The sequence below is a fragment of the Carettochelys insculpta genome, chromosome 12 (genome assembly GCF_033958435.1).
Source record: "Carettochelys insculpta isolate YL-2023 chromosome 12, ASM3395843v1, whole genome shotgun sequence".
Lineage (NCBI taxonomy): Eukaryota > Metazoa > Chordata > Testudines > Carettochelyidae > Carettochelys > Carettochelys insculpta.
This window is the reverse complement of record NC_134148.1, coordinates 21366826-21389878: the sequence shown is the minus strand read 5'-3', so window position 1 is coordinate 21389878 and position 23053 is coordinate 21366826.

Below are 23053 nucleotides of genomic sequence, written 5' to 3'. Positions count from 1 at the left end.
TCTTGGGTGCATGGCAGCTAAGAAAGATCCCCATGATGTTCACAGGATGTTAGGAGAGCATCAAGCAAAGTGATGGGTGTAAGTATCTGCATTGTACCCTGGACTGAAACCAAACGTTAGCAAATATATCTAAAAAGTCCCAAAAGGGTTGGTTTGGGTCATGTTGAAAGATATGGAGTGTGAAAGCATTGAGTTCATCCAGACTGGTTTACCCATCCCAAAGAGAAGCAATCTCCTCCAGAATATAGTGACCCTTATTGACTATGTGCTTACCACATCCTACCCTGGCAACCAGTACTATCTTACTCAGGGGTTCTCTGGGGCATTGGCCCCTGTGCTGCTAAGGTGGGTCTACCTATTCATTCTCCTCCTGCAGGGGGCAGAAGGGAGTATAGGAGCAAATGGAAGCATGTGCAAATTCAGGCAACAACTGTAACCTGTGACTGGGGCACCTGGGGCCAAGGAACAATGCTGCTACTCTTTGCAGGAATCACTCTTGGACCCCCTCCACTGGCCTATGTGGTGAAGGGATATCTCTAGGATGGGGATCCCCCCAAACTCCACCCAGTGCAAAACCTGTCTATTCTACCCACAGCAGCTGAGCCAATAAAATGTTGCCTCACCCACCTTCTCTTCTTCACCTCTGGGTGAGGCAACCTGGCGACAAAACTGTAAAGAAATAAACAACAGTAAGTGGGGCCTTATTCTATATCTACAACCAGCTTTAACTAGGCAAAAACCTGACCACAATATACAGTGGTTTGTTCTGTATATTGTTCTGCCGCTGCTCATGTTGCAAACAGAAAAAGAAAATACATTTGGCAAACTCCTTGAAAGCTGAAATTTGCATACTGCCCTCCTGAGCTCTCAACACAATCTCTATTTATTAATCAACTCTACATTTGATCTTACATTTTAAGCTCCCTAGTTGCAGAGTCCACTTCTTCATTCTGTATTTATGCTGCATCTGGCACTGTAGGTACCACACCATGACTGAGCATCCTCAGTCAGATTGCAAAACTAGCAAGTAAATAATAAAACCAAGAAGAAACCAGAATGAGAATAACAGTAAGCCGTCTACAGCCATGTGATTGTATCTAGGAGCTTGCCAGCCTCCCCACAGTTGGGGAATCTAACAGGCATGCTTATTGGATGCTTATTCAAATTACTCCAGCTTTAGAAGAGAGCCCATCCTCACTAGTCTTATCTTCCCCAAGTTACCTTAGTTGTGTCTATATTTGCATGTCTCTTTCGAAAGAGGTAAGCAAATGAAGGAAATCAAAAATGCAAATGAGGCACTGGTTTACATATCAGGCACCTCATTTGCATATTCTCCTTTTAAAAGAAATTCTTTCAAAAGAAAAAAAGCAGTGTAGATGTGACTGTTTCAAAAGTAAACCCGATCTTCGACAGAACACTTGGTCCTATTTTGTTTCAGGAAGAAGGGTTCTTTCAAAGATGGGGTTTACTTTCGAAAGCTCTGTCAACACTGCTTTTTTTCTTTTGAAAGGAGAATATGCAAATAAGGAACTATATATGTAAATCAGTGCCTCGTTTGCATTTTCAATGCCCTTCATTTGCATGCCTCTTTTGAAAGAGGAAGGCAAATAGAGACACAGCTCTTGTAAGAAAGCCCAGTAGCTATTTACACACCTTAAGAATTTTTCTTGAAGAATGCTCAGCTCCACTACCCCTTCACCTATGATGACACAGAGGTAGCCGTGTTAGTCTGTATTCAATCAAAACAAAAAAGCTGTCAAGTAACACTTTAAAGACTAACAAAATAATTTATTAGGTGATGAGCTTTCGTGGGACAGACCCACTTCTTCAGATCAACTTGAAATCGCAACACCTAATAAATTATTTTGTTAGTCTTCAAGTGCTTCTTGACCGCTTTTTTGTTTCACCTATGATGGTGTTTGGCGGGAGGCATGCCACACAGCTGTCTTTCCCCAGGACAGGAAATTTCAGGCTTGGCAGAGGAAAGTTATTGGTCATCCTAACCCCCAGTATTCTTTTGAAAAATCCCTTTAAAACCTTTTGCATTAGCAGCAGCTCTTTTTGAGGAAATGGCTCTATGACCTTCTTTCTACCTATCGCATTTTTCAGTGAGCAGTTTCACTGAATCTCCCTGCCAACAGCAGCAGCAGCAGCAGCAGCAGCTAACAACATCAGCCTTACTTTGCTTTCATCTCACCCTTCTGAATGTTCACACTCTGGGACTCCCTGTGCTCATACAGCATACATGGATTCCCAGTGTGCAATGTATTCTGGGAAATCTACAGGGAATGCCCCAAAGTGCCACTTCAGCAGATCAACTTCCACTGTCAAAAGAGCAGATGAAACGGCAACCAAGTTTACCTGTGCCAGAGAGAAAGGTTTAGATTAGATTAAATTGTGACACAGGCTAAGGCTTGGGAGATTTTTATTTTATCTGAGCTGATTTAGCCATCCCGAGAAAAGTATAAGCTACTTGCTGGATCTTGATACTGGTCAAGGCCCACTCCCCTTAATTGTAAGATGACAAAGGGGTTAAATGTTGCATCACAAACATCAGATGATGAGGATGACGGAAGCTAGAAGAGACTTCTTTAAAACACAAAGAAAACAGAAACAATAGGATCATTTACTGAGATTGAAAATATCTTTTTAACATCTGAATGATACAGTTCTGTTTTTTTAATGTCTCTATCTCAAGTATTAACTGTTTTAATCGAGACTGAAGATGCTGGAAACTGCATATGTTTAAGAACTCAAAGAGAGATCAGGAGAAATGAGTGGGTAGGAGTACCCTGGATTCTGGGTACTGGTGACCCTAACTTCATTACTATTGGATATTAAAAATAATAGACTTAGCCAACCATTGAAAACATAAACCTTAGACTTTACGGGGTTTGTAGACATTCTTAGAGTATTATAGGACACTAAGGATGAATACCAAAGGGATTTTTTTCTTTCTCCTTCTTCCCTTCTTCCACTCTGAAACAATCATCAATTACTGTTATCCACCAGCACCATCTCATCTAAGTTCATTTTCAAGATGAAGTTTCCTCGTTGGATGGTGGCTGTCCAATCCTCTTTCTGTCCATCATGGACTGCTTTAGAGCTGTCCCCAGATTGACAGCCTGAGAGCGAATCAATAATAATTATCAGACTGCAACCACAGTGAGCTGTGTAATTCTGCAATGGAATAGCACTGAACAAACAGCCCCATGTCTGCTATTGGAGCTTTAAATATGCTGCTCAGGGTTGTCCATTTAACTGCTCTGATCATGTGATTAGTAGTAGGTTGGTTTTTTTCTTACATAAAAACCTTTAAAAATTGCATGATACTTTCCATGATATAGAACTGATGATACCCTCATCATTCACTATGTAAAAAACTATTTGTTAGCTGATGTAGAATAAATCAGAGGAATAGAGCTGTGGATAATCATAAAGGAAGAAAGTTTTTTTCTTGATTTCATCTCCAGTGAGACAAGTATAACAGGAAAAAAAAAAGAACAGTCTTAGAACATCACCTATAAATTGATGTAAATTGAGAACAGCTGCATGACTACATGCATTATGTTGCTTTGGAAATAATATCCTGGACAGCATAGTTGTATGTTTCGAGGTGATGTGGGAATGTCTCTGCGCTTTCCCATGTAGTGACACAGGAAAGACTCTTAGGATACACCCAGCTCCCAAGGTGGTACACACTAGGCCTAAAATCAGAAGGCACAGCAGCCATGAGAGAAACAGTGCAGAAAACTTGAATTAATGCCAAACTAATTGCTTTAATGATCAATAATATATTCTGTAAACTTGGGTTTATGGCTCAATGTAGCTAAGAAAATTGTAGGCTTGTGGGGGTGGAGGTAAATTTGGACAGTGAATGAGGTATTTCCAAAGGAGGCGTTTGGGAAGGCTAGATAGCTAATTTCTCTACTGTGTTGGAACATGTAAATGCTGAATATTATCATCTTAGACTCATAGGGTTAGGCAGGACCATCAGGGTCGTCTAACCCTCTGCCATGATGCAGGATTTGTTGTGTCTAAATCATCCAAGACAGATGAATATCCAGCCTCCTTTTGAAAACCTCCAGTGAAGACACTTCCTCAACCTCCCTAGGCAGACTGTTCCACCGTTCTACAGTGAGGAAGTTCTTCCTGAGTTCTCATCCTAATTTGCTACACTGTAACCTCATCCTGCCCTGTGCAGGATCTTTCTCCAACTTTTTAATGTCAGGCTTTCAGGTATTTAAATGTAAATGTCATACGTCTTTCCCAAGGAAAACATACCCAGTTGCTTCTGCCCTTGTTCTTTATACTTTGCATTCCATTTCTTTGATCAACTTTATCACTCTGGATCCTTTCCAATTTCTCTACCTTCGTTCTTCCTTCAGATTAGCAGGGATTTGTGACCTGAACAATTCTGTTGTTTCAATGTATTTATACTTTTGGCTGAGGACTGCTCAGTTCAACACACTCAAGCCCAGTTCAACAATACCAATGTCTCTCCTCACAGAACTGCAGGCTGGTAACTTGCTGTTTATTCAATTGCATCACAGCAGCGCTTGATGGGAGAAGAACTTCTGCTTCCAAAGCAGGGTTAAGAAAGGTGTGGATTGTGGTTCTGGGTATCTCAGCTAACTCTACCATGACCACTTTACTACATGTGCAGACGAAAAACTAAAACTTGGAAAGTATTCCTGCAAGAGCTATAACGAAGCATCGGCAGCATCTCCATGGTCAATGTTCCCCTCAGCTTTTGTCAAATGTTCATGGGACTGGGCCAAACACTTTATATGGATTACCATCTGGTCAGAACTTTAAGTCACATCTTTCTAACTCACCCTATAAATCTGTTATGATCATGACATGGTTCTTGCCAATCTTGTCCAAAAGAAGTTTTACTTACCTTAGCTAATGTCTGCTCACCACAGATTTCCAGTAAAGTATCTGTGAATTATGCATTATATTTTCATTTAAGAGACATGGTGCTGAAATGCCTTTTCAGCCAATCATGTAATCTTCAGGAATAAGAAAAAGTAATTTCACATATGAAAATCTAACCTGTGAATTAGCCCATCCAAAACTATTTGACTACCTGCTTTTTATTGACCATTTATTTAAATCATTTTGATGATTAAATTTACTTACATTTCAGTATGTAAGCTTATAAAATATTAGGACTGTTACAACTGGACTCTGATGAAATATTGTACACAACTTGCTCCAAAGAAGGAGATGGCTTTGCAGAACTTAGGCAGCTAATGGCTTTTCCAAAACAAGCTGAAGCTGCTAAATAATAGTAGTTTTCAGAATAAAACCACTGCACCATTCTGAATTTGACGTGTGTGCTTAAAAACCCATCTGGAAAAAGAGGACAGGGAAAACTTGGGATCATGCACTAAGCATTTCAGATATTGTCATGCTTTTCCCTGTAAAATATTTCTATATTTAATGGAGACTATAAAAGGCAAATGACAAAATGAAACAATTAGTAGAATTACATCTCTTCTTCAGGAAAATTGTGCTTCATTCCGCATGATGACAGTTAACACCCAGGTTATTAAGTGTTGTCTGAGGATGGATTCTCTAGTATAACTTGATGGAGTTGATTGTATTATCAATGGACTTACACTGATTCATGCCAGCTGAAGAACTGGCCTTGAATTTATAAGACCAGCAATGTTTTTGAACTAGAATAATTTTACTCTGATGAATGTATGTCTCTCTAATATATTTAATTTTCCTCTCATTTTTATACAGTGCTCGTCATTGTGATGCCTGAGTGCCTGTATCATGTGAATCCTGTATTGTTTATGAGATGGGCTACTGAATCTCAGATATAGTCCAAACTTTGGTATTTTCTAGTTATCTGAGCTGAAAAAACAGGTGAGCAGTCAAAGGATTGTAAGAAGCACTGTGATGTTACAGGAGGGACCAGTCATCTTCAGGCTATGTTATAAGTAATGGAAGGCTATCTCAGATGCTTGGACGTAAATGTATGGTATATTGGGATAGACCAAGAGAAAGGAATAAACTGGAACTGAAGCAATTCTTAAGTCAGTTTTGAGTCTTGTTTAGAAATGTAAGTGAGGCTAACTGAGAAAAACTAATCATCATCTAGTTCAGGGGTGGGCAATAAGATGGAGGTGGTTCACTAGCCCCTAGTGGGCCGCTGGTGCTTTATTTACCTGCACCTCTGCAGGTATGTGCACTTGCTGCTTCTATTGACTGTGGGAATTGGTGAGGACCAGGACAGTGGTTCCTGCAGCTCCCATTGGCCAGGAATGGTGATCTGTAGCCAAGGGGAGCTACAAGTGTCCTTGTCTGCAGAGATGCAGGTAAATACAGCAGCGGCAGTCTGCCAGGGGCTGACCCTGGCCAATTGTGTTCAGCCTGCAGGCCAGTTGTTGCCCACCACTGATCTGGTTGTTTCTGCAATTTAGAGGAAAATGACTAGAAAGAAAATTATGGTGTTGGATATTACCAGTAGGTGTACTGGAAGAGATGCACTTGAACTGAAGGAACAGGAACAGCAGGGGAAAGTCACAGGTGCACACTGGAAACCGTTCTAAGAGACATAGAGATGAAGAGTAGAAATGCATACAGCAATACAGGATAAGAAAAATATGTATATGACAGAACAGAGAGACAACATTGGTGATGCATTATCTTGTATAGGACCACTTTCTGTTGGTAGGAGAGACAAGCTTTTGTGTTTACAGAGAGCTCTTCTTCAGGTCTGGAATACAACTTACAAGTATAGAGGAGGGTTGGAAGCTGAGACATCATTAAAAAGAATTAAAAGAAAATGCAGAGCAGAGGTGCTGTCAAGAAATTTTTCATATATTCCTTAAATAAGTATGTAAGGAATGTGTTATCATTGAAGTGGGGCTCTGAGGACATTGCGAGGATAATTTACTGACACAAAGAGTAGACATTTCTAAAAATAAATAAAATAAATGAATTCTATGCCTCAATCTTCCTAAAAGGGAATGGGGATGGATATTTGATGCAGACTAAATTTCCCTGGGGAGGTGAGAAACATATAGAATAACTGAGGGCTGATCCTGCTGTGCATTCCTCCAGTTTCATCACAGCATAACTTCATGCAACTCATGGAGTTACAAACAGCAAATCAAGCCCAAGGATCATGCTCAGTCAGGCAAGGATTAAGATTTCTGAATCAAGTCAAGTTACCATGTCCAGTTAATACCCATCTGAGACTGTTAAAAAAAGTGATCAACCTGCAGCCAATAACTGATATATATGTGAAATACCCTGAAAAATAGCAAAGAGTGCAATCTAACCTAGACAAGACTACAATATTATTCTTAAAAGACAGGGGAAAACCAGGGAATTGTCTTCTCATTCTATATATAATATTGCCTATGTTGATTGGGCAAAGAACTGATGAAGAGCTGGAAAGCATGATTTAACTAAGCATAGTCAGTCAGCATGGTTTGATTTTGTGCACATTGAAATCAAAGACAAACCTCACTCTGATTTCAATGAATGGCACTAGAGGGCTACAATGACACATAATGGAAATCATGGACAACAAAATGTATTTCCTAAAGTAAAAACTGTGGACACGCTTTAGATTAGACATGAAGGCCAAACCTTTTTATTACTAGATGAGCATGTATGTTATTTGAACTGAATTTCTTGAATAGTTAAACTAGCTAGAGCGGAAGAATAGTAACATAGAGGAAGCCGTGCTAGTCTATACACTATCAAAACAAAAAGCAGTCAAGTAGCACTTTAAAGACTAGCAAAATGGTTTATTAGGTGAGCTTTCATGGGACAGACCCACTTCTTCAAACCATAGCCAGACAGTTGGTGCTGGTCTGGCTATGGTCTGAAGAAGTGGGTCTGTCCCACGAAAGCTCACCTAATAAACCATTTTGCTAGTCTTTAAAGTGCTACTTGACTGCTTTTTGTTTTGATAGAATGGAAGAAGTGTAACATAGCCGCAACTGATATTGCATTGCCACGGATTCAATATTACATCTTTTTACTACTACTTCTAGCAAGAGGCAAGGACAAAAATACCAGCAAAGGAATATATTTTGATTAAGACTATTTAATATATCAAATTGACTATCCAGGGCACCAATGAGTGCAGATGATAAGTAATTTTTAAAAACTGCTTAAGAACAAAAAATATTATGGACTTCCACATCTAGTTTAAATTCACCTTAGTTGGATATCTGGCTTTCTGACTAGCTAAAATTACCTGGCTCTATTATCATGTGAGTAGCTAGCAGAATTTTTGGCCAGTTAGCAATCAGAATAAAAACAAAGACTAAGAAAAAGTTCAGCAGCCTACAAGGAAGAAAGGCCAGGGAAAAATGGTTCAGTCAGTCACAATTCTGAAATCACAATGTGGTCTTGAGTATTATCTACCTTGCTAAAAGTTAGAAATCCTTATGAGTCAGAAGGATGTTGTGTTGTGTGTGTGTGTGTGTGTAGGGTAGGGAGGGGGAGTTAACAGCTACAACATTTTTACTCCAAGAACAATTTCTGAAACCACAACAGAAAATCTAACTCATCAGTTCCAAAAGCAAAACAAGCTTATTATGCTTATCTTAGAATTCCCATGGGAACTTCCCAACAGTAGTCTAGCTTTTTTGTGTTTGGTTTTAGTGGTTTCTACAGAAAAGTGTTTGCTTCATTTAAACATGGGTAACTGGTCACTTTCTCCTTGCAAGGAAAAAAATTAAATGGAATAAGCCAGGGGCATGATATTAATGTGGAGTGCATTAGAAGAAAGAATGACAGTATGAACAGGGCAGTGACTGATTTATAAAATCAATCTCATATTTTTGGCTTGATGTGTTGTTGTGAAAAGAAAAATAACCCTGTTTCCATGAACAGGATGATTAATCACTGGTTTTCTACTTTTTAGGATATACATTTTCTGGTTTTTTAGAGCAATGGCTAAGTTGCTCTGCAATGTAAATCTAATGATCATATTCTGATTATGTGATTCTGAACAGCCTTAAGTATTTAAAAGGTCACTCAGTAGCAATTCTAATACAAACTTACAGACATTTCTAATTAATCTTAACAATTAATTTTGGGATTAAACTTGATTTAGGAAGTTTTATCAATTGAGAAAATTTTATTACAAAGAAATTTCTCTAGATGACACTTAGCACTTTAATAGATTTCAACTCGGCATTTTGAATCAAATTAAACAGGGGATTTTTTTGTCCTGTTCATCTTGAATGGACACTTAAATTGGCAAATTTTCAAAGCACTTAAAATGTGACTGCTCAGGGTGCAGCAGTTAATCATAAATTTGCAAAAGTCTATTACCAGTGTACAAGAGAGTTCTCTTTTACACTCTGCCAGCTCTGTTAATTGCACAATAACACCCATTACTGAGATCTCAAACCAAGTTTTAAAGCACATCTGAAGTTTTCAAAGTCAATATGTCTCCTTTACAAATTGTGACAACTCATACCTTTACCTCCAGGCTCTTCTATTTCCAGGGTCATATATAAAAGAAGGGAAATTAGAGAAGGAAATACAATAAAGTACTATGAATGATAATGAAATTAGAAATTGTATTGAGACCAAGGGGCAACAGTGTATAGCATCAGCTTTTAACCACAGGCATCTTGTTATATCCTTCACATTTATGTTCCAAAGTAGACCTGCAATTCTATAAGAAAGGAGTTTGATGTCAGCATTTTAATACTACCACCAAATTTACTGGCAGCTTTAAAGAGAGCAGAGACTGGAATTCTCTGTGTTTTCCCAAAATGAGTGCTCTCCATTATGAGGAAGTTAGAATTCTGGTGTAAACAGTTGCTATTCTGATTCATGTCCCACACAAAAATGATTTGTACTTTTAAGCAAAAGTAGAATTTTTAAGTAATATCGAGAGAAACACAAGCTAACTTTGAGGCAACCACTGTAAAAATCTGGTACATATTCCTTACATCTCATCACTCATCCAATTTGACTGTAAGCTCTTTGGAGTAGAGACTATCTTTTCATGATTTCCTTACAACAGCTTACACAATGGATCCTCAAGCCTTGAAACATATTAAGAAGACCAAGTTTTTGCTATATTGGCGTTTTTGCCTAAAGAAGGGCTTCTGGTCTGGGCTGATTAGAAATTGAAAACTGACAAAAGCCATCACAAACATCTTTCTCTCATTCTCTCTGAATATTTATATCTACCCCATCAGCATAGTAGAGGAGCATCTAAAATTTGGGGATATACATATTGGCTCCTAGGCATAAGCCTGGTTAAAGAAAATTGGAAGATTTATGTGAACCTCTGTGAATCTCAGAGAGGTTTACAGGCATTTCTAACTAAGCATAGCAATTAATTTTGGGATTAAACTTGATTTAGGAAGTTTTATCAAAGGAGAACATTTTATCGCCAAGAAATATCTCTAGGTGACACTTAATAGTTTAACAGATGTCAACTCAGCATTTTGAATCAAATTAAACAGGACAGTTCAGATTCAAACAACCCACAGGGAACTATGCCTTGGGGATTTTGCACCACTCAAAAGCTGGCTCATGGTTCTTTCTGAAATAACCCTGTGGGATTGATTAAGGAAACCCCTTTCTGTCCAGCTTCCAGCTTACACCTTGGTCACCTCATTCTAGTCCATCTGAATTGAATCTACAAGTAACTTCTTTTTCTGTTGCTCGAGCCCTTCTCTGGCTCATTATGTTGTCCTGCTTCACCACTTGATTTCAAGCTCTTTATCCTCACATTCAAAGTCTTTAACACTTTTGTTTTGTATTCCATCACTCATATTTTATATTCAGCCAGGGATGTCAGCCTCATCTTCCTCTTTGAATATTCTTCCCTACTGCCCCTTCTGCATAGAATGCCCTACCTGAATTAGTCCATAACACCACATCACATGTTGGACTGGCCTTCCAGTGAGGTGCATTTAAGCCTTGCTAAGAGATGGATTTTGAGGCAGATATAAGGTACTATTCTAAGTTCAATAGAGAGAGCTGCAGAAAGGCTCTTGCTGGTGCTCCAGCAACAGAAACGTTCCTTCAGGAAAGTTTGCCCAGTGTAGAGCAGGATAAGAGGCTGGGAGGTTTTCTGCAACTGACACACTGAAGAGGCCTAAAACAGTGGCTTCTTTCAATGGGTGTGTTCTGTGAGGAAAGGTGCCATGGAAATTTCATCCATTTCCCCTCCCCCCCAGCTGTGTGCAGACCCAAGGGCGGAAGGGAATTGATGACATTTCATAGCATGCTTAGCTGATCCCACACCAGCTGGGGGCTCTGTCAGCAAGGTGGCCTGAGTCCTAGCTGGCATGGGGGTCATAAATTTCCTTCCCACGGTTTTGCAAGCCTCTGGGAGGGAAAATTGACCAACCCTGAGCCAGCTGGGAATCAAGCAGCCTTGCTGCTTGAACCCCCAGTTAGTTTAGAGTCATCAGCCTCCCCCCATGGCTCTGCAAAGAGCTGAGGAGAGGGGAAATTAACCAACCCCGTGTGAGTTGGGGGCTCAAGCAGCAAGGCTGCCGGAGTCTCAGCAGGAATAGGGTAATAATTTCCTTACCATGGCTTTGCAAAGCCTCTGTGAGGGGAAACTGTCCAATCCTGTGACATCTGGGAATCAGGCAGCCTTGCTGCTTGGGCCCCCAACTGCTTTGAGATCATCAGTTCCCTTTGTGGCTCTGCAAGGAACTGAGGGGAGGGGAAATTTACCAACTCTGCACTGACTGGGAGCTAAAACAGCAAGGCTGCCTGATTCTCAGCTGGCTGAGGGCTGGTCAGTTTCCCTCCTCAGAGGCTTTGCACAGCTGCTGCTGGGGGCAAATGGATCAACCCTGGACCTTGTGACAAGGTGTCTCCATCTTCTGTAACCATAGTAAACATAAGTCAATGTGATATTTATGAGCAATCGATTCAGCCAGAAAAAGTGGGTGTGCCCTGGAATTGTTTATCTCATTGAAGTATGCTGTGTTACTGGCACGGTGTGGAACCACTGGCTTAGAGAAAGAGACCAGGGTGATGGCTGTGGGAAAGGCTTAGTGTCAGGCCCATGCACAGGGGCAGATTAAGAACTGGTGGGGCCATGAGACAACACAATCACTCCCCCCCAATATATTAAAATATGAATGTAACATTATTTATGCATTAGAATCTATCATGCTTATTACGATGATGTACTCATAATGCATAAAACAATTACACTTAATTTGAAAATAAGAACAACATGTCACATTTCTTTTGTTCCACTAAAGCAAATGGTTTAAACAAAATGGAGTTATGGAGCCTTGGGACCCCTCACACCTGGGTGCCCAGAGGCACCTGCTCTTATGTTAATCCACCACAGTTCCTATGCAGAAAATGTTCTAAAGAAGCAAAAAGGGGAGTCTCAGGAGATTGATCTTTTTAATTACAGTGTCCCTAAACCAGAACCCAAGGTACAGAGAGAGCTTGGGGTCCCCGTCAAGACTACAGAGGAAGGCAGTGTGACAACCCACTGATATGAAGGGCAGAAGGACTGCTGAACTTGGAATCAAGATGAAGTCATAGAATCATAGAACACTAGAACTGGAAGGGACCTTAAGAGGTCATCAAGTCCAGTTTCCTGCCCTCTTGGCAGGACCAAACACCATCTAGACCATCCCTATCAGATGTCTGTCTAACGCGTTCTTAAATATCTCCAGCGATGGAGATTTCACAACCTTCCTAGGTTAAATATTCCAGCGTTTAACGACCCTGACAGTTAGGAAGTTTATCCTAATGTCTAATCTAAACCTCCCTTGCTGCAGTTTAAGCCCAAATTGCTCCTTGTCCTACCCTCAGAGGGCAAGGAGAACAATTTTTCTCCCTCCTCCTTGTAACACACTTCGGGGTACTTGAAAACCACTATAATGTCCCCTGAAAGTCTTCTTTTTTCTAAACTAAATAAGCCCAGTTCTTTCAGTCTTCCCTCACAACTCATGTTCTCTAGACCTTTAATCATTCTTGTTGCTCTTCTCTGGAACTTCTCCAATTTCTCCACATCTTTCTTGTGGTGCCCAGAACTGGACATAATACTCCAGTTGAGGCCTAATGAGCACTGAGTAGAGCAGAAGAATAACTTCCCACATCTTGCTCTCAATACTCCTGCTAATGCATCCCAGAATAATGTTTGCTTTTTTTGCAATAGCATCACACTGTTGACTCATATTTAGCTTGTGGTCCACTATGACCCCTAAATCCCTTTCTGCAGTACTCCTTCCTTGACATTCACTTCACATTGTAGACTTATGAAGCTGATTGTTTCTTCCTAAGTGGAGTACTTTTGCATTTGTTGTTATTAAACTTCATCCTGTTTACCTCAGACCATTTCTCCAGTTTGTCCAGATCATTTTGAATTGAGTCTATTCTCCAAAGCAATTGCAACCCCTCCCAGCTCAGTGTCATCTGCAAACTTTATAAGTGTACTCTGTATGCCAATATCTAAATTGTCCTACTCTGTGGGGTTGCTGGACATCTGTTTTGTTGGACTTTCTTTTGTCCTATCTCAGGAAGGGGAGACTATTTTTATTTTTATCTAGAAAGTCAAGTCACAAGTGATTCAACAGTGTGAGAGCCAGAGGCTACTGGCTGAGATAGAGAGTTGGTCAGAGTGGAGAAATGAAAGCAGGTACAAGTGAAAGTAAACTGGCTATAGACTGCTACACTGTCTTCTTTCATCTCTCTTCTGCAGTGATGCCCATATGAATTTCATTTATTAATGGTGAATTCATTGCATTTTATTAAGGTGTAACTATTTTATAATAGATACAACAATGTACATCTATGTACACAGAAATGGGATCCTTTTCCACTATGCCATGCATTTCCTGCCTCTTTAGATGCAGATTTTTGAGGTAGGGATTTCATCTCCACTTTTGTTTGTGCAGCATCACCTAGCACACAGGGCAGTATACAGAATCCACTCACCGGATCAGAGAACAAAAGGACTATTTCTTGTTCGAGAAGAATACACACACACACACACACACACACACTATTGTCAGCAGTAAAAGTACTTCTTTCAAATTAAAGAGCATTGACTGAAGGCTCATACTTACATGGTTAAAAGGAGACTATATTAATATAATTTATCAAAATTAGGATGCAAAGAAGATCAAAGTTAATTGATTAAAGCAGCATAGATTAAATGCATGGAAAATTTGTTAATCTAATCAAGGAGAACACATCCCTGTTTATAGAAAATCTGTAAGCTGACATTTAGAAGATGTGTGCTTCCAACAGGCGAGTGTTTATGCCTCTCATTACATGGTGCTCATAGAAAATCTAGTGGTCAGGCTATATAGAACCTGAAGAAATCCTACTGATTCAACAGCTGTAGAAAGAAGATAACTGGAGCAACAGATAATTTGAATATGCTTTCTGGCGTATGTGTTTCAAGATGATGTACTGCACATTCTGCCTCCTGTATTTACATGGATTAATAACCTATTTTCAAGGTAGTCTCAGTTTAAATAGCATACTCATGAAGTAAGATACTACTCAGAACGAGTAAAGATAGCAGACTCTGGTCCACTGTAGCTAATTGGATCCGTACTATTATTCAAAAAAATAAACACTAACAAGGTCAGTATTGTCTAAGAAACAGGAAGCCAGCATCTCATTAAATGTTTTTCTTTTTCAGTTGGATATCCGAGGATGATGCTGTACATAATTTAATAATCATGCTAACGCATGTCTCTGCATGGAAAATTCCATATGGGGGTAGAACTTTTCATTAGGTGCCTGCAAGGGCTTTTCTTTACATTCCTCAATGGAAGTCAAGGAAATTGATTTCCAAATGCTGCAGATCTTGGGGATCCTTGCCACCGCTCATACTGTGTAAAGGTTTCTTCAGAGAGTAGCTGCTTATGGGTCACCCTTCAATGGCTTCTCTCACAATTAGTGTATGTAATTTCTTGGGAGACCTGGAACACCATGAAGTAACTTCAAAATGCCGCAAAATGTTAAGGAATATATCAGGAATGCTAGTTAACCGGTGATAAGGCACTCACACACGCAACTGTACTTTTCATGAGTTTCTACATCTGGGTACCATAAATCAGAATGAAGCTTGGTGTTAATAACACCGTAAATGACTTTCAGAACCATGGATCTTGTACATTTGCCCAGTTATAAATGGTGAAAGGCCGTGATTGATAAAAGAGGGTGTAGAAGTTACAATGGATCTCATATTATCACACGGCTGTGAGGCTTTTTGGTAAAAGTCAGGTAGGCAGCCTCAAAAGATGATGCAGATCCCTCCTCTGAAATCTTCCCCTTGCCAGCAAACACACATTCTATATTTCTGTGGTGAGCATCATCAGTACATTGGCTTCTACTACTTAAATGCTTGTGTGCTGATGAAGCATAGGTCATCTACAAGTCCCTCCACTTCACTTTAGCCTGGGACACAACCTCCAGCTGACTCCAGGAGTAGCTCAGTTGTTGGCCTTCAATCTCAGTAGATCTTCTCCACATTGTCCAAGGTCTTCCTCTTTTGTACATTTACACTGCAGTGCAAAACATTTCACATTTTCCTTTACATGATAGTTGACAAGTGTGGAACTTATGCATGTGCGAGGTCTCTACATATGAAAATGTAAGAAATTGCCTATCACTATCCTCTGAAAGGGAAAAAAAACACCTACGCCCCTTGCAATCCATTCTGTACACTGCCACATAATGTGGCTATACGTGATGCAGCTGTTGGTATCAAAAGTTGCTGATGTATCCAATAAAATCATTGCACACCTGAACCTTGTCCACTTTTGGAAGGATCTCATCAACAATTAATATTCATACATTCTCAGTACAGCACTGGATATCAAACCACATTGATAGGGTAAAATCCAATAGTAATTGAAGTTGGCACATTACCATGTTTTCATTCATTCTCTTTAGAACTGGAATTGTTTTCCACTTTCTTTTCTCAGTCATAAAAGTGTGAACCCCAGAGCATATGAAGACATACCCATCAACAACATCACTAGCAATGTGGGGTAAGTATTTAACAGACAAATATGACAAGCCCTGAATCTTCAGAGCAGGCTCCTTACTTACATGGTGCACCACTAGATTCAAGTGCACACCAGCATACCAAGCATTAAGTGTCCATATGGACCCTGCTGCTGTGCACAAAAAGTTCCTTAGTGCTCATCAATATACACTCCCTACGCACAACTTGTGAGGACGCACTGAATAGAATAGAATACAATTTACCCCTCTCCAAGCTGGTGTTGGCTAGAGCACCATGTGGATACGACCCACAGATAATATGAAGACAAATCCCCTTCTCTGAAGTCTTTCAATCTATGACAATCACAGAAATCAAGACAGAAAACAGGGACCTGTAGTAAGCAATGCAAAGCATTATGGTTTGCGTGTGTCTCTTAATTCCAGTTCTGCTGAAAATTTTAAAAGTAATTGTTAACAGGACAACTGTATGTGGTGTAACTTTCATTCTGAATGTCAACAGACCTCCAATGACACTCAAAGCAATTGAAACAACTATCAGAGGAAGGAGAAATAACCAATTGCCATGGTTTATGTTCTCTTTCCATGACATGAATGACAATGGACTTTCATACATCTATGGCTGATTCAAAGGCAAGAAATCATTACAGAATTACTGCAACATGCATGTGAGTTGAACATTGTTACTTCCCTGGGCTTCAGAGTCACTGATATAAAAAACATTATCATAAACATTTTGTAATGTTGCTCTTTGATTAATAAAAAAGAGTAAATTAGTCCATTTAAATCAAGAAGGCATCTTCTAGTTATTATAAATGAGGATTTCCCATTAAGAGACAAATTGCAAAAGCTCACTCAAAAGCTGGTAAAATATTATTGAAAGTTTAAAACTTATAGCTAACGAAGACGACATGGCAAGGGCTCAAGGCCTGATGCTGTACCTTAGTCTCTTTCTAAACACAATAGTTTCAGTATCATTTCAGGGGCTGATTTGTCTGAATTATTTTATATGTTCATAAAGTCCAACACAAAGAAAAAGCAGTGAGGAAACTAGATGAAATTGTTTAAATGGAAAGAATTACATTTAAGTGCATGTCCCCTGATAGCATTAATTTGGTAAAAGCCCTGGTACATGACCCTCTCCTAACCTTATATTGAGCAGCCAAAGATAGCAAAAAAAAAAAAAAAAAAATCATTGTCAATTCCAAGCTGCAATTGCACTCCTTTACCACCAACAAAGGCACCTCATATGTTGTGTGCAAAGTAACTAATGCGCCTGATTGAAGTTTTGACTTCTATTAGTCCAGCCAAAGCCAGAGCAATTTTCTTGGTCTGAATGTCCAGGTTTGGATGGCTTCCCCTGAGGATAAGCAGGAAATACCACTAGACAGAAGATGATATGTACCTAAACGGCTTCTTCTGCATTCAGTGTCGTTCTGCTGATTTGGCTGCTACTCCAACTGCCCTACTAATAATGTTTTTGTATGGCAGTGGTGGTTTCCAATAGAGTCAGGACATTATCCTTAAAGGACAAATGAAATTTCTTGTTAATCATGAACCTGCATTTTCTCCTGGTATACCTTTTCACATGATTTTTCTGTGGCAGCATTCTCAGAGTATATCAGAGAAACAATTTTTAGAAACCAAGCCCTTGCCTTGTTATTTCCAGTTTACAAATTTACAGTTAAATTCCAGTAATTATTATTTTAATTGGGTGTTCAGATACCTTTGTGACTGCGTTTAATGGGCTTCAGAGCATGCTCTGTTGGCATGGTATTTTGACTATGGTCAGCCAATGTTTGTTGAAAACCCTGATTACAATAGCCTATCCAAGCATTTATCTGCCCTCTTTGCTTTATACCTTTCAGGGGTTATTCTGGATTGCAGATTATGATATGTTTTTATTAAATCAACTTTAAAGCCAATGGGCTAAATTTTGAGGTCCTTAGTCTTTCTTTCCCTTAGGACAAATGCCTTCCTGCTTCAGTTTCAAAAGGAGTTTACTGAAGTCAGTGGGAGATGACTGAGAACCCAGTATGCATAGCAGTTTTAGAACAATTGGGCTGTGTCTACACTAGCTCCCAACTTGGAAGGGAGCATGGTAAGTAGGGTGTTGGTAATTTATTAATGAAGTGCTACAGTACACATGCAGCACTTCATTAGTTAATTCTCCCCATGGCAACTTTGAAGTGGCAAACTTTGAAGTGCCGGCTTGTGTGTAGCCATGGCTCACCCGCCAGTACTCCAAAGTGCCCGGGCTACTTCAAAGTCCCTTTACACCTCAAAATTTGCTGCTTCAAAGTTGCTGCAGGGGAGAATTAGCTTAAAGAAGTGCTGCATATACACTGCATCACTTCACTAGACTAGTAATCTCCCAACATCCTACCTACCATGCTCTCTTTGAAGCTGGGAGCTAGTATAGACCCAGCCTTGGTGTTGGTTGTTCTGTCACATGTTAGCGGTGTAGTAACAGAGATAGCCGTGTCTTTTTTTTCCATGTTAGCCATACATGTCAATTTAATGTGCCTTACAGGGGAGTTAACTGGTATAAGTATAACAAGTTGGGGAAAGATTATACACTATATTGAACTTTTTTTACTTGTTCTGTACATTTGCTCTTGAAGTGTTTGCACAAGAGGAAATTTTATTGAAGCTATTACTTATTTGGTCATTCACTCTATGCAGAGCTGTAGGATGTGCTAAATGTAATATGTGTGGAACAAAACCAGGGCTAGATCAGCTGGGATGGATTTTTTGTATTTATTATTATTATTATTATCTGTAAAATCTGAGTCTTCAGTGTTAGTGGAAAAGACAATGATTTATTTCTAGAGGGTCACATAAAAAAGATTTTGACTTGCCTTGAATGAAACTTCTACATTAATTTATTAAAGCTGGAAAACTGATTAAACAATATCAAAACAAAAAGCAGTCATGTAGTACTTTAAAAACTAACAAAATAATTTATCAGGCGATGAGCTTTCGTGGGTCTGTCCCATGAAAGCTAATCACCTAATAAATTATTTTGTTAGTCATTTAAGTGCTACATGACTGGTTTTTTGTTTCGATAGAATACAGATGAATACGGCTATCTCTATGTCACAATTAAGCAATAAATACCCTGCCCCATCTGGGAATGACTATTGTATTTTTAATCATGATTATGATTGTAATAAGTAGACAGCATCATCTAGAGGCTTCAGATGAGAAAGGGGCTTTATTGTGGTAGGTGTTACATACTCATGTTAAAACATTTTTTATCTCAATGTTTACAGATGGGCAAATGTGGCATAAAGAAATTGAGCAGCTTGCCCACTGTGTCATAGGAACTCAGTAGCAGAGCTGAGAATTGCACCCAGGTTCCATGATAGGATCACTTTCCAATCCGGCTTTCTCTAAATGGAGCTCCTACTACCCCTGATGACCATCCTCTATGCCCATGAATAGCTTTATTTCCTGATAACCCTCCAGTATCTCTTCTCCCCACTTCGGTGATCTGTTTGTGAGACCTAGCAGCTCTGGCAATCTCTCTGCTACATCGGAAGTGCCATGGAACCTTGTACTTCCTGTGACACATTATTGTTTCATTCAGCAGTAGTAGGAAAGCTAGTAAGTTACCTGATCCCCATAAGGGTATCAGCAACTACTGCTACGGTGACCATCCGAGGGGAGAGAACATGGCACACAATTCCTCTGCTGAAGAATGCTTGATTAGACAGGCAATAAAGCTCCAGATTCCTAGATCAAGACGTTTCTTTGATGATCCTGAGAGAGGAGCAATGCTTTAACTAGATCTTCAGATGAAGACTGATTCCATTGCTTTGGCTAAAACAAGAATCCATTCAAACCTTCACTGGAAATAACCACAAAGCACAGGCTGACCTGCTTTTAGGGCTCAAAAAATGTAAATTAAGGGATTGTCCTCAGGCTTGAATAAAGCTGTTCATTATGAACATGGACACATTTGATGCAGTAATACCTGCATGCTGTGGATAGGTTCTGATACCTATGCATGCAGGTAAAAAAATATCCCATGAATAAATAACTCATGTTTTCACGTGTGCTTGGTAGAATCTCTCCTTCGTTGAGTCCTACAAATAAAAAATGGTCTATGGTCATATGACCGCTTATCATGGGTGTGGCTAAGTTTCCTGTAGTCCGATAAAGTTTGTTTACAGCCACCAGTCCTCGCTTTCAATGTTCTGCGCTGAGGTTTTTAAGTCCCAACTTGACATAGTCCTGGCTGGGATGATTTAGTTAGGGTTGATCCTGTTTGGACAGGGGGCTGGACTAGATGACCTCCTGAGGTCCCTTCCAGCCCTAGAATTCTATGATTCTGTGAATAAATATCAGCCAAATACTGGCATAGTTAGTCAATTAACAAGAACAGTGATATGTTGCTTAGTTGCCATAATCCACCCCATCCCAACAAACACGTCTGAAGATGTATAAATTATGCTTTTTGATTTTTGCATCATTTTTTCAAAATGTGATTTTAATAGAAGTTTTGCCACAAGCACAATCAAACACCATTATCAGGTCTGTTAAAAAGCTATGAATTGTTGCAGCTGCACATTCATAAACTAATATACTTATATTCTGTCAGGACTAATACACATTATTTGATTTCTAACAGCACAAAGCTGTGATATATGTTAACCGGGAGAGCTGATTTTCAGCATGGATACCTAAGCACTGCTTAATGTTGACAGTTATAGATGGCTTGGCATTTAACTTGAGTCTTTCTTGACCTCAGTTACCACATTAAAATAGTGTTAACAAGTCTGGAGTTAAACTGGCTTTTATTATACAAGAGCAGGTTCACTCTGACTAATTTGCATATTGTCAACAACACTGACAGTTGCTTGCACCCTAACATTGGCCGGGGGAAAGCAGCTAGTGTTAATATGGGCAAATCATATGCAATTAAGAATAAGACTTTTTCTGTTATGGGGTGTTTTAGCAAAATATGACAGTTAAAATTCTGAACCCAGCCATATCATCACAGGACCTAACCCCATCAACCACACCATGGGGGCTCTTTCACCTGCACATTTATTAATATAACATATGCCATCATGTGCCAGCAATGCCCCACTGCAATTTACTTTGGGCAGACTGGACAATCTCTATGTAAAAGAATAAATGGACATAAATCAGACATCAGGAACAGTAACATACAAAAAGCATACAAAGAATATTTCAATACAAGAACATACAAGAACACTTCAATCTCCCTGGACACTCAGTAACAGATTTAAAAGTAGCAGTCCTACAAATACAAAAAAAAAAAAAAACTCAAAAATTAAGTGGAGAGGGAAATCTCTGAGCTGCAATTCATTTGCAAATCTGACTCCATCAACCAAGGATTCAACAGAGACTGGGAGTGGTTGGCCCATTACAAAAGCAGTTTCTCCACTCTTGATGTTCACACTTCCACATAAACTAGTGATAATGGGCCACATCCTCCCTGACTGAACTGACTTCATTTCTCCTCTCTGGATGATCACAACTCCACATGAACTGCTGAGAATGGGCCACATCCTCTGTGACTGAACAGACCTTGACAACGCTGGCCCTCCCCTTGACTGAGACTCCTTCTTTATACCCTGCTCTGAACACCCCCACTCATGCATCTGACAAAGTGGGTCTTTGCCCACGAAAGCTTATGCTCCAGATTATCTGTTAGTTTATAAGGTGCCACCGGACTTCTTGTTGTTTTTGAAGGTACAGACTAACTGGGCTGCCTCACTGACTCTTGCTATTTTTGAACCCATTGAAGTCAGTAGGAGGTTTGCCATTAACTTCAAATGGAACAGGATTTTACCCAACCATGATGAATTTCTGCCAATTATTTGATTACCCACTCTAATTTAAAAAAATTGTGAATAGTATATATAATAGTATTTTCCATCTATATAGCAAATTTCATCTGTTTGGAACCAAAGTGAACTTGGTTTTTATTTTTCAACATGGCTTAAAATGTGATGCTTAATTTACTTCTGTGGCTACGTCTACACGTGAAGCCAACATCGAGAATAACGTCTACACGTCCTCCAGGGCTGGCAACGTCGATGTTCAACTTCGACGTTGCACGGCACCACATCGAAATAGGCGCTGCGAGGGTACGTCTACACGCCAAAGTAGCACACATCGAAATAAGGGTGCCAGGCACAGCTGCAGACAGGGTCACAGGGCGGACTCAACAGCAAGCCGCTCCCTTAAAGGGCCCCTCCCAGACACAGTTGCACTAAACAACACAAGATCCACAGAGCTGACAACTGGTTGCAGACCCTGTGCCTGCAGCATGGATCCCCAGCTGCCGCAGCAGCAGCCAGAAGCCCTGGGCTAAGGGCTGCTGCCCACGGTGACCATAGAGCCCCGCAGGGGCTGGAGAGAGAGCATCTCTCAACCCCCCAGCTGATGGCCGCCATGGAGGACCCGGCAATTTCGACGTTGCGGGACGCAGATCGTCTACACGGTCCCTACTTCGACGTTGAACGTCGAAGTAGGGCACTATTCCGATCCCCTCATGAGGTTAGCGACTTCGACGTCTCGCTGCCTAACATTGAAGTTAGTGCTGTTACTTCGAAGTAGCGTGCACGTGTAGACACAGCTTGTGTGTGTGTGTGTGTGTGTGTGTGTGTGTGCGCGCATGCGCACATGTTCAACTGACTATTGTGAATTTCTAGTATGCATATTTTCTCCAAGACCTACTTTACAGATGACATGAAAAGCAAGCTTATAGAAGTTAATCTCTCTAGTTCAGCACTTTCTCCTCCAGTAACATCTGTAACCTGACATGATTTTAGTTAGCCAGGTAACTGCTTATCATGGGTGTGGCCAAGTTTCCTGTGGTCCCATAAAGTTGAGTATGTCCCAGCAAATAGTAGAATGAAGCTGATAACGCTCAGGTAGAAACTGAAAAGAAACAATTCAATGAAGGAGTCCCATTCAGTTATATCTTGTGAAGGCAAATTTATGAGTGCCTGTATGCAAAACACAAGAAGTTTAAATGTGAAGATGGGCGAGCATGAGTACCTGGGAGGATAGTGCTTTGAGAAGCATTACAGAAAGT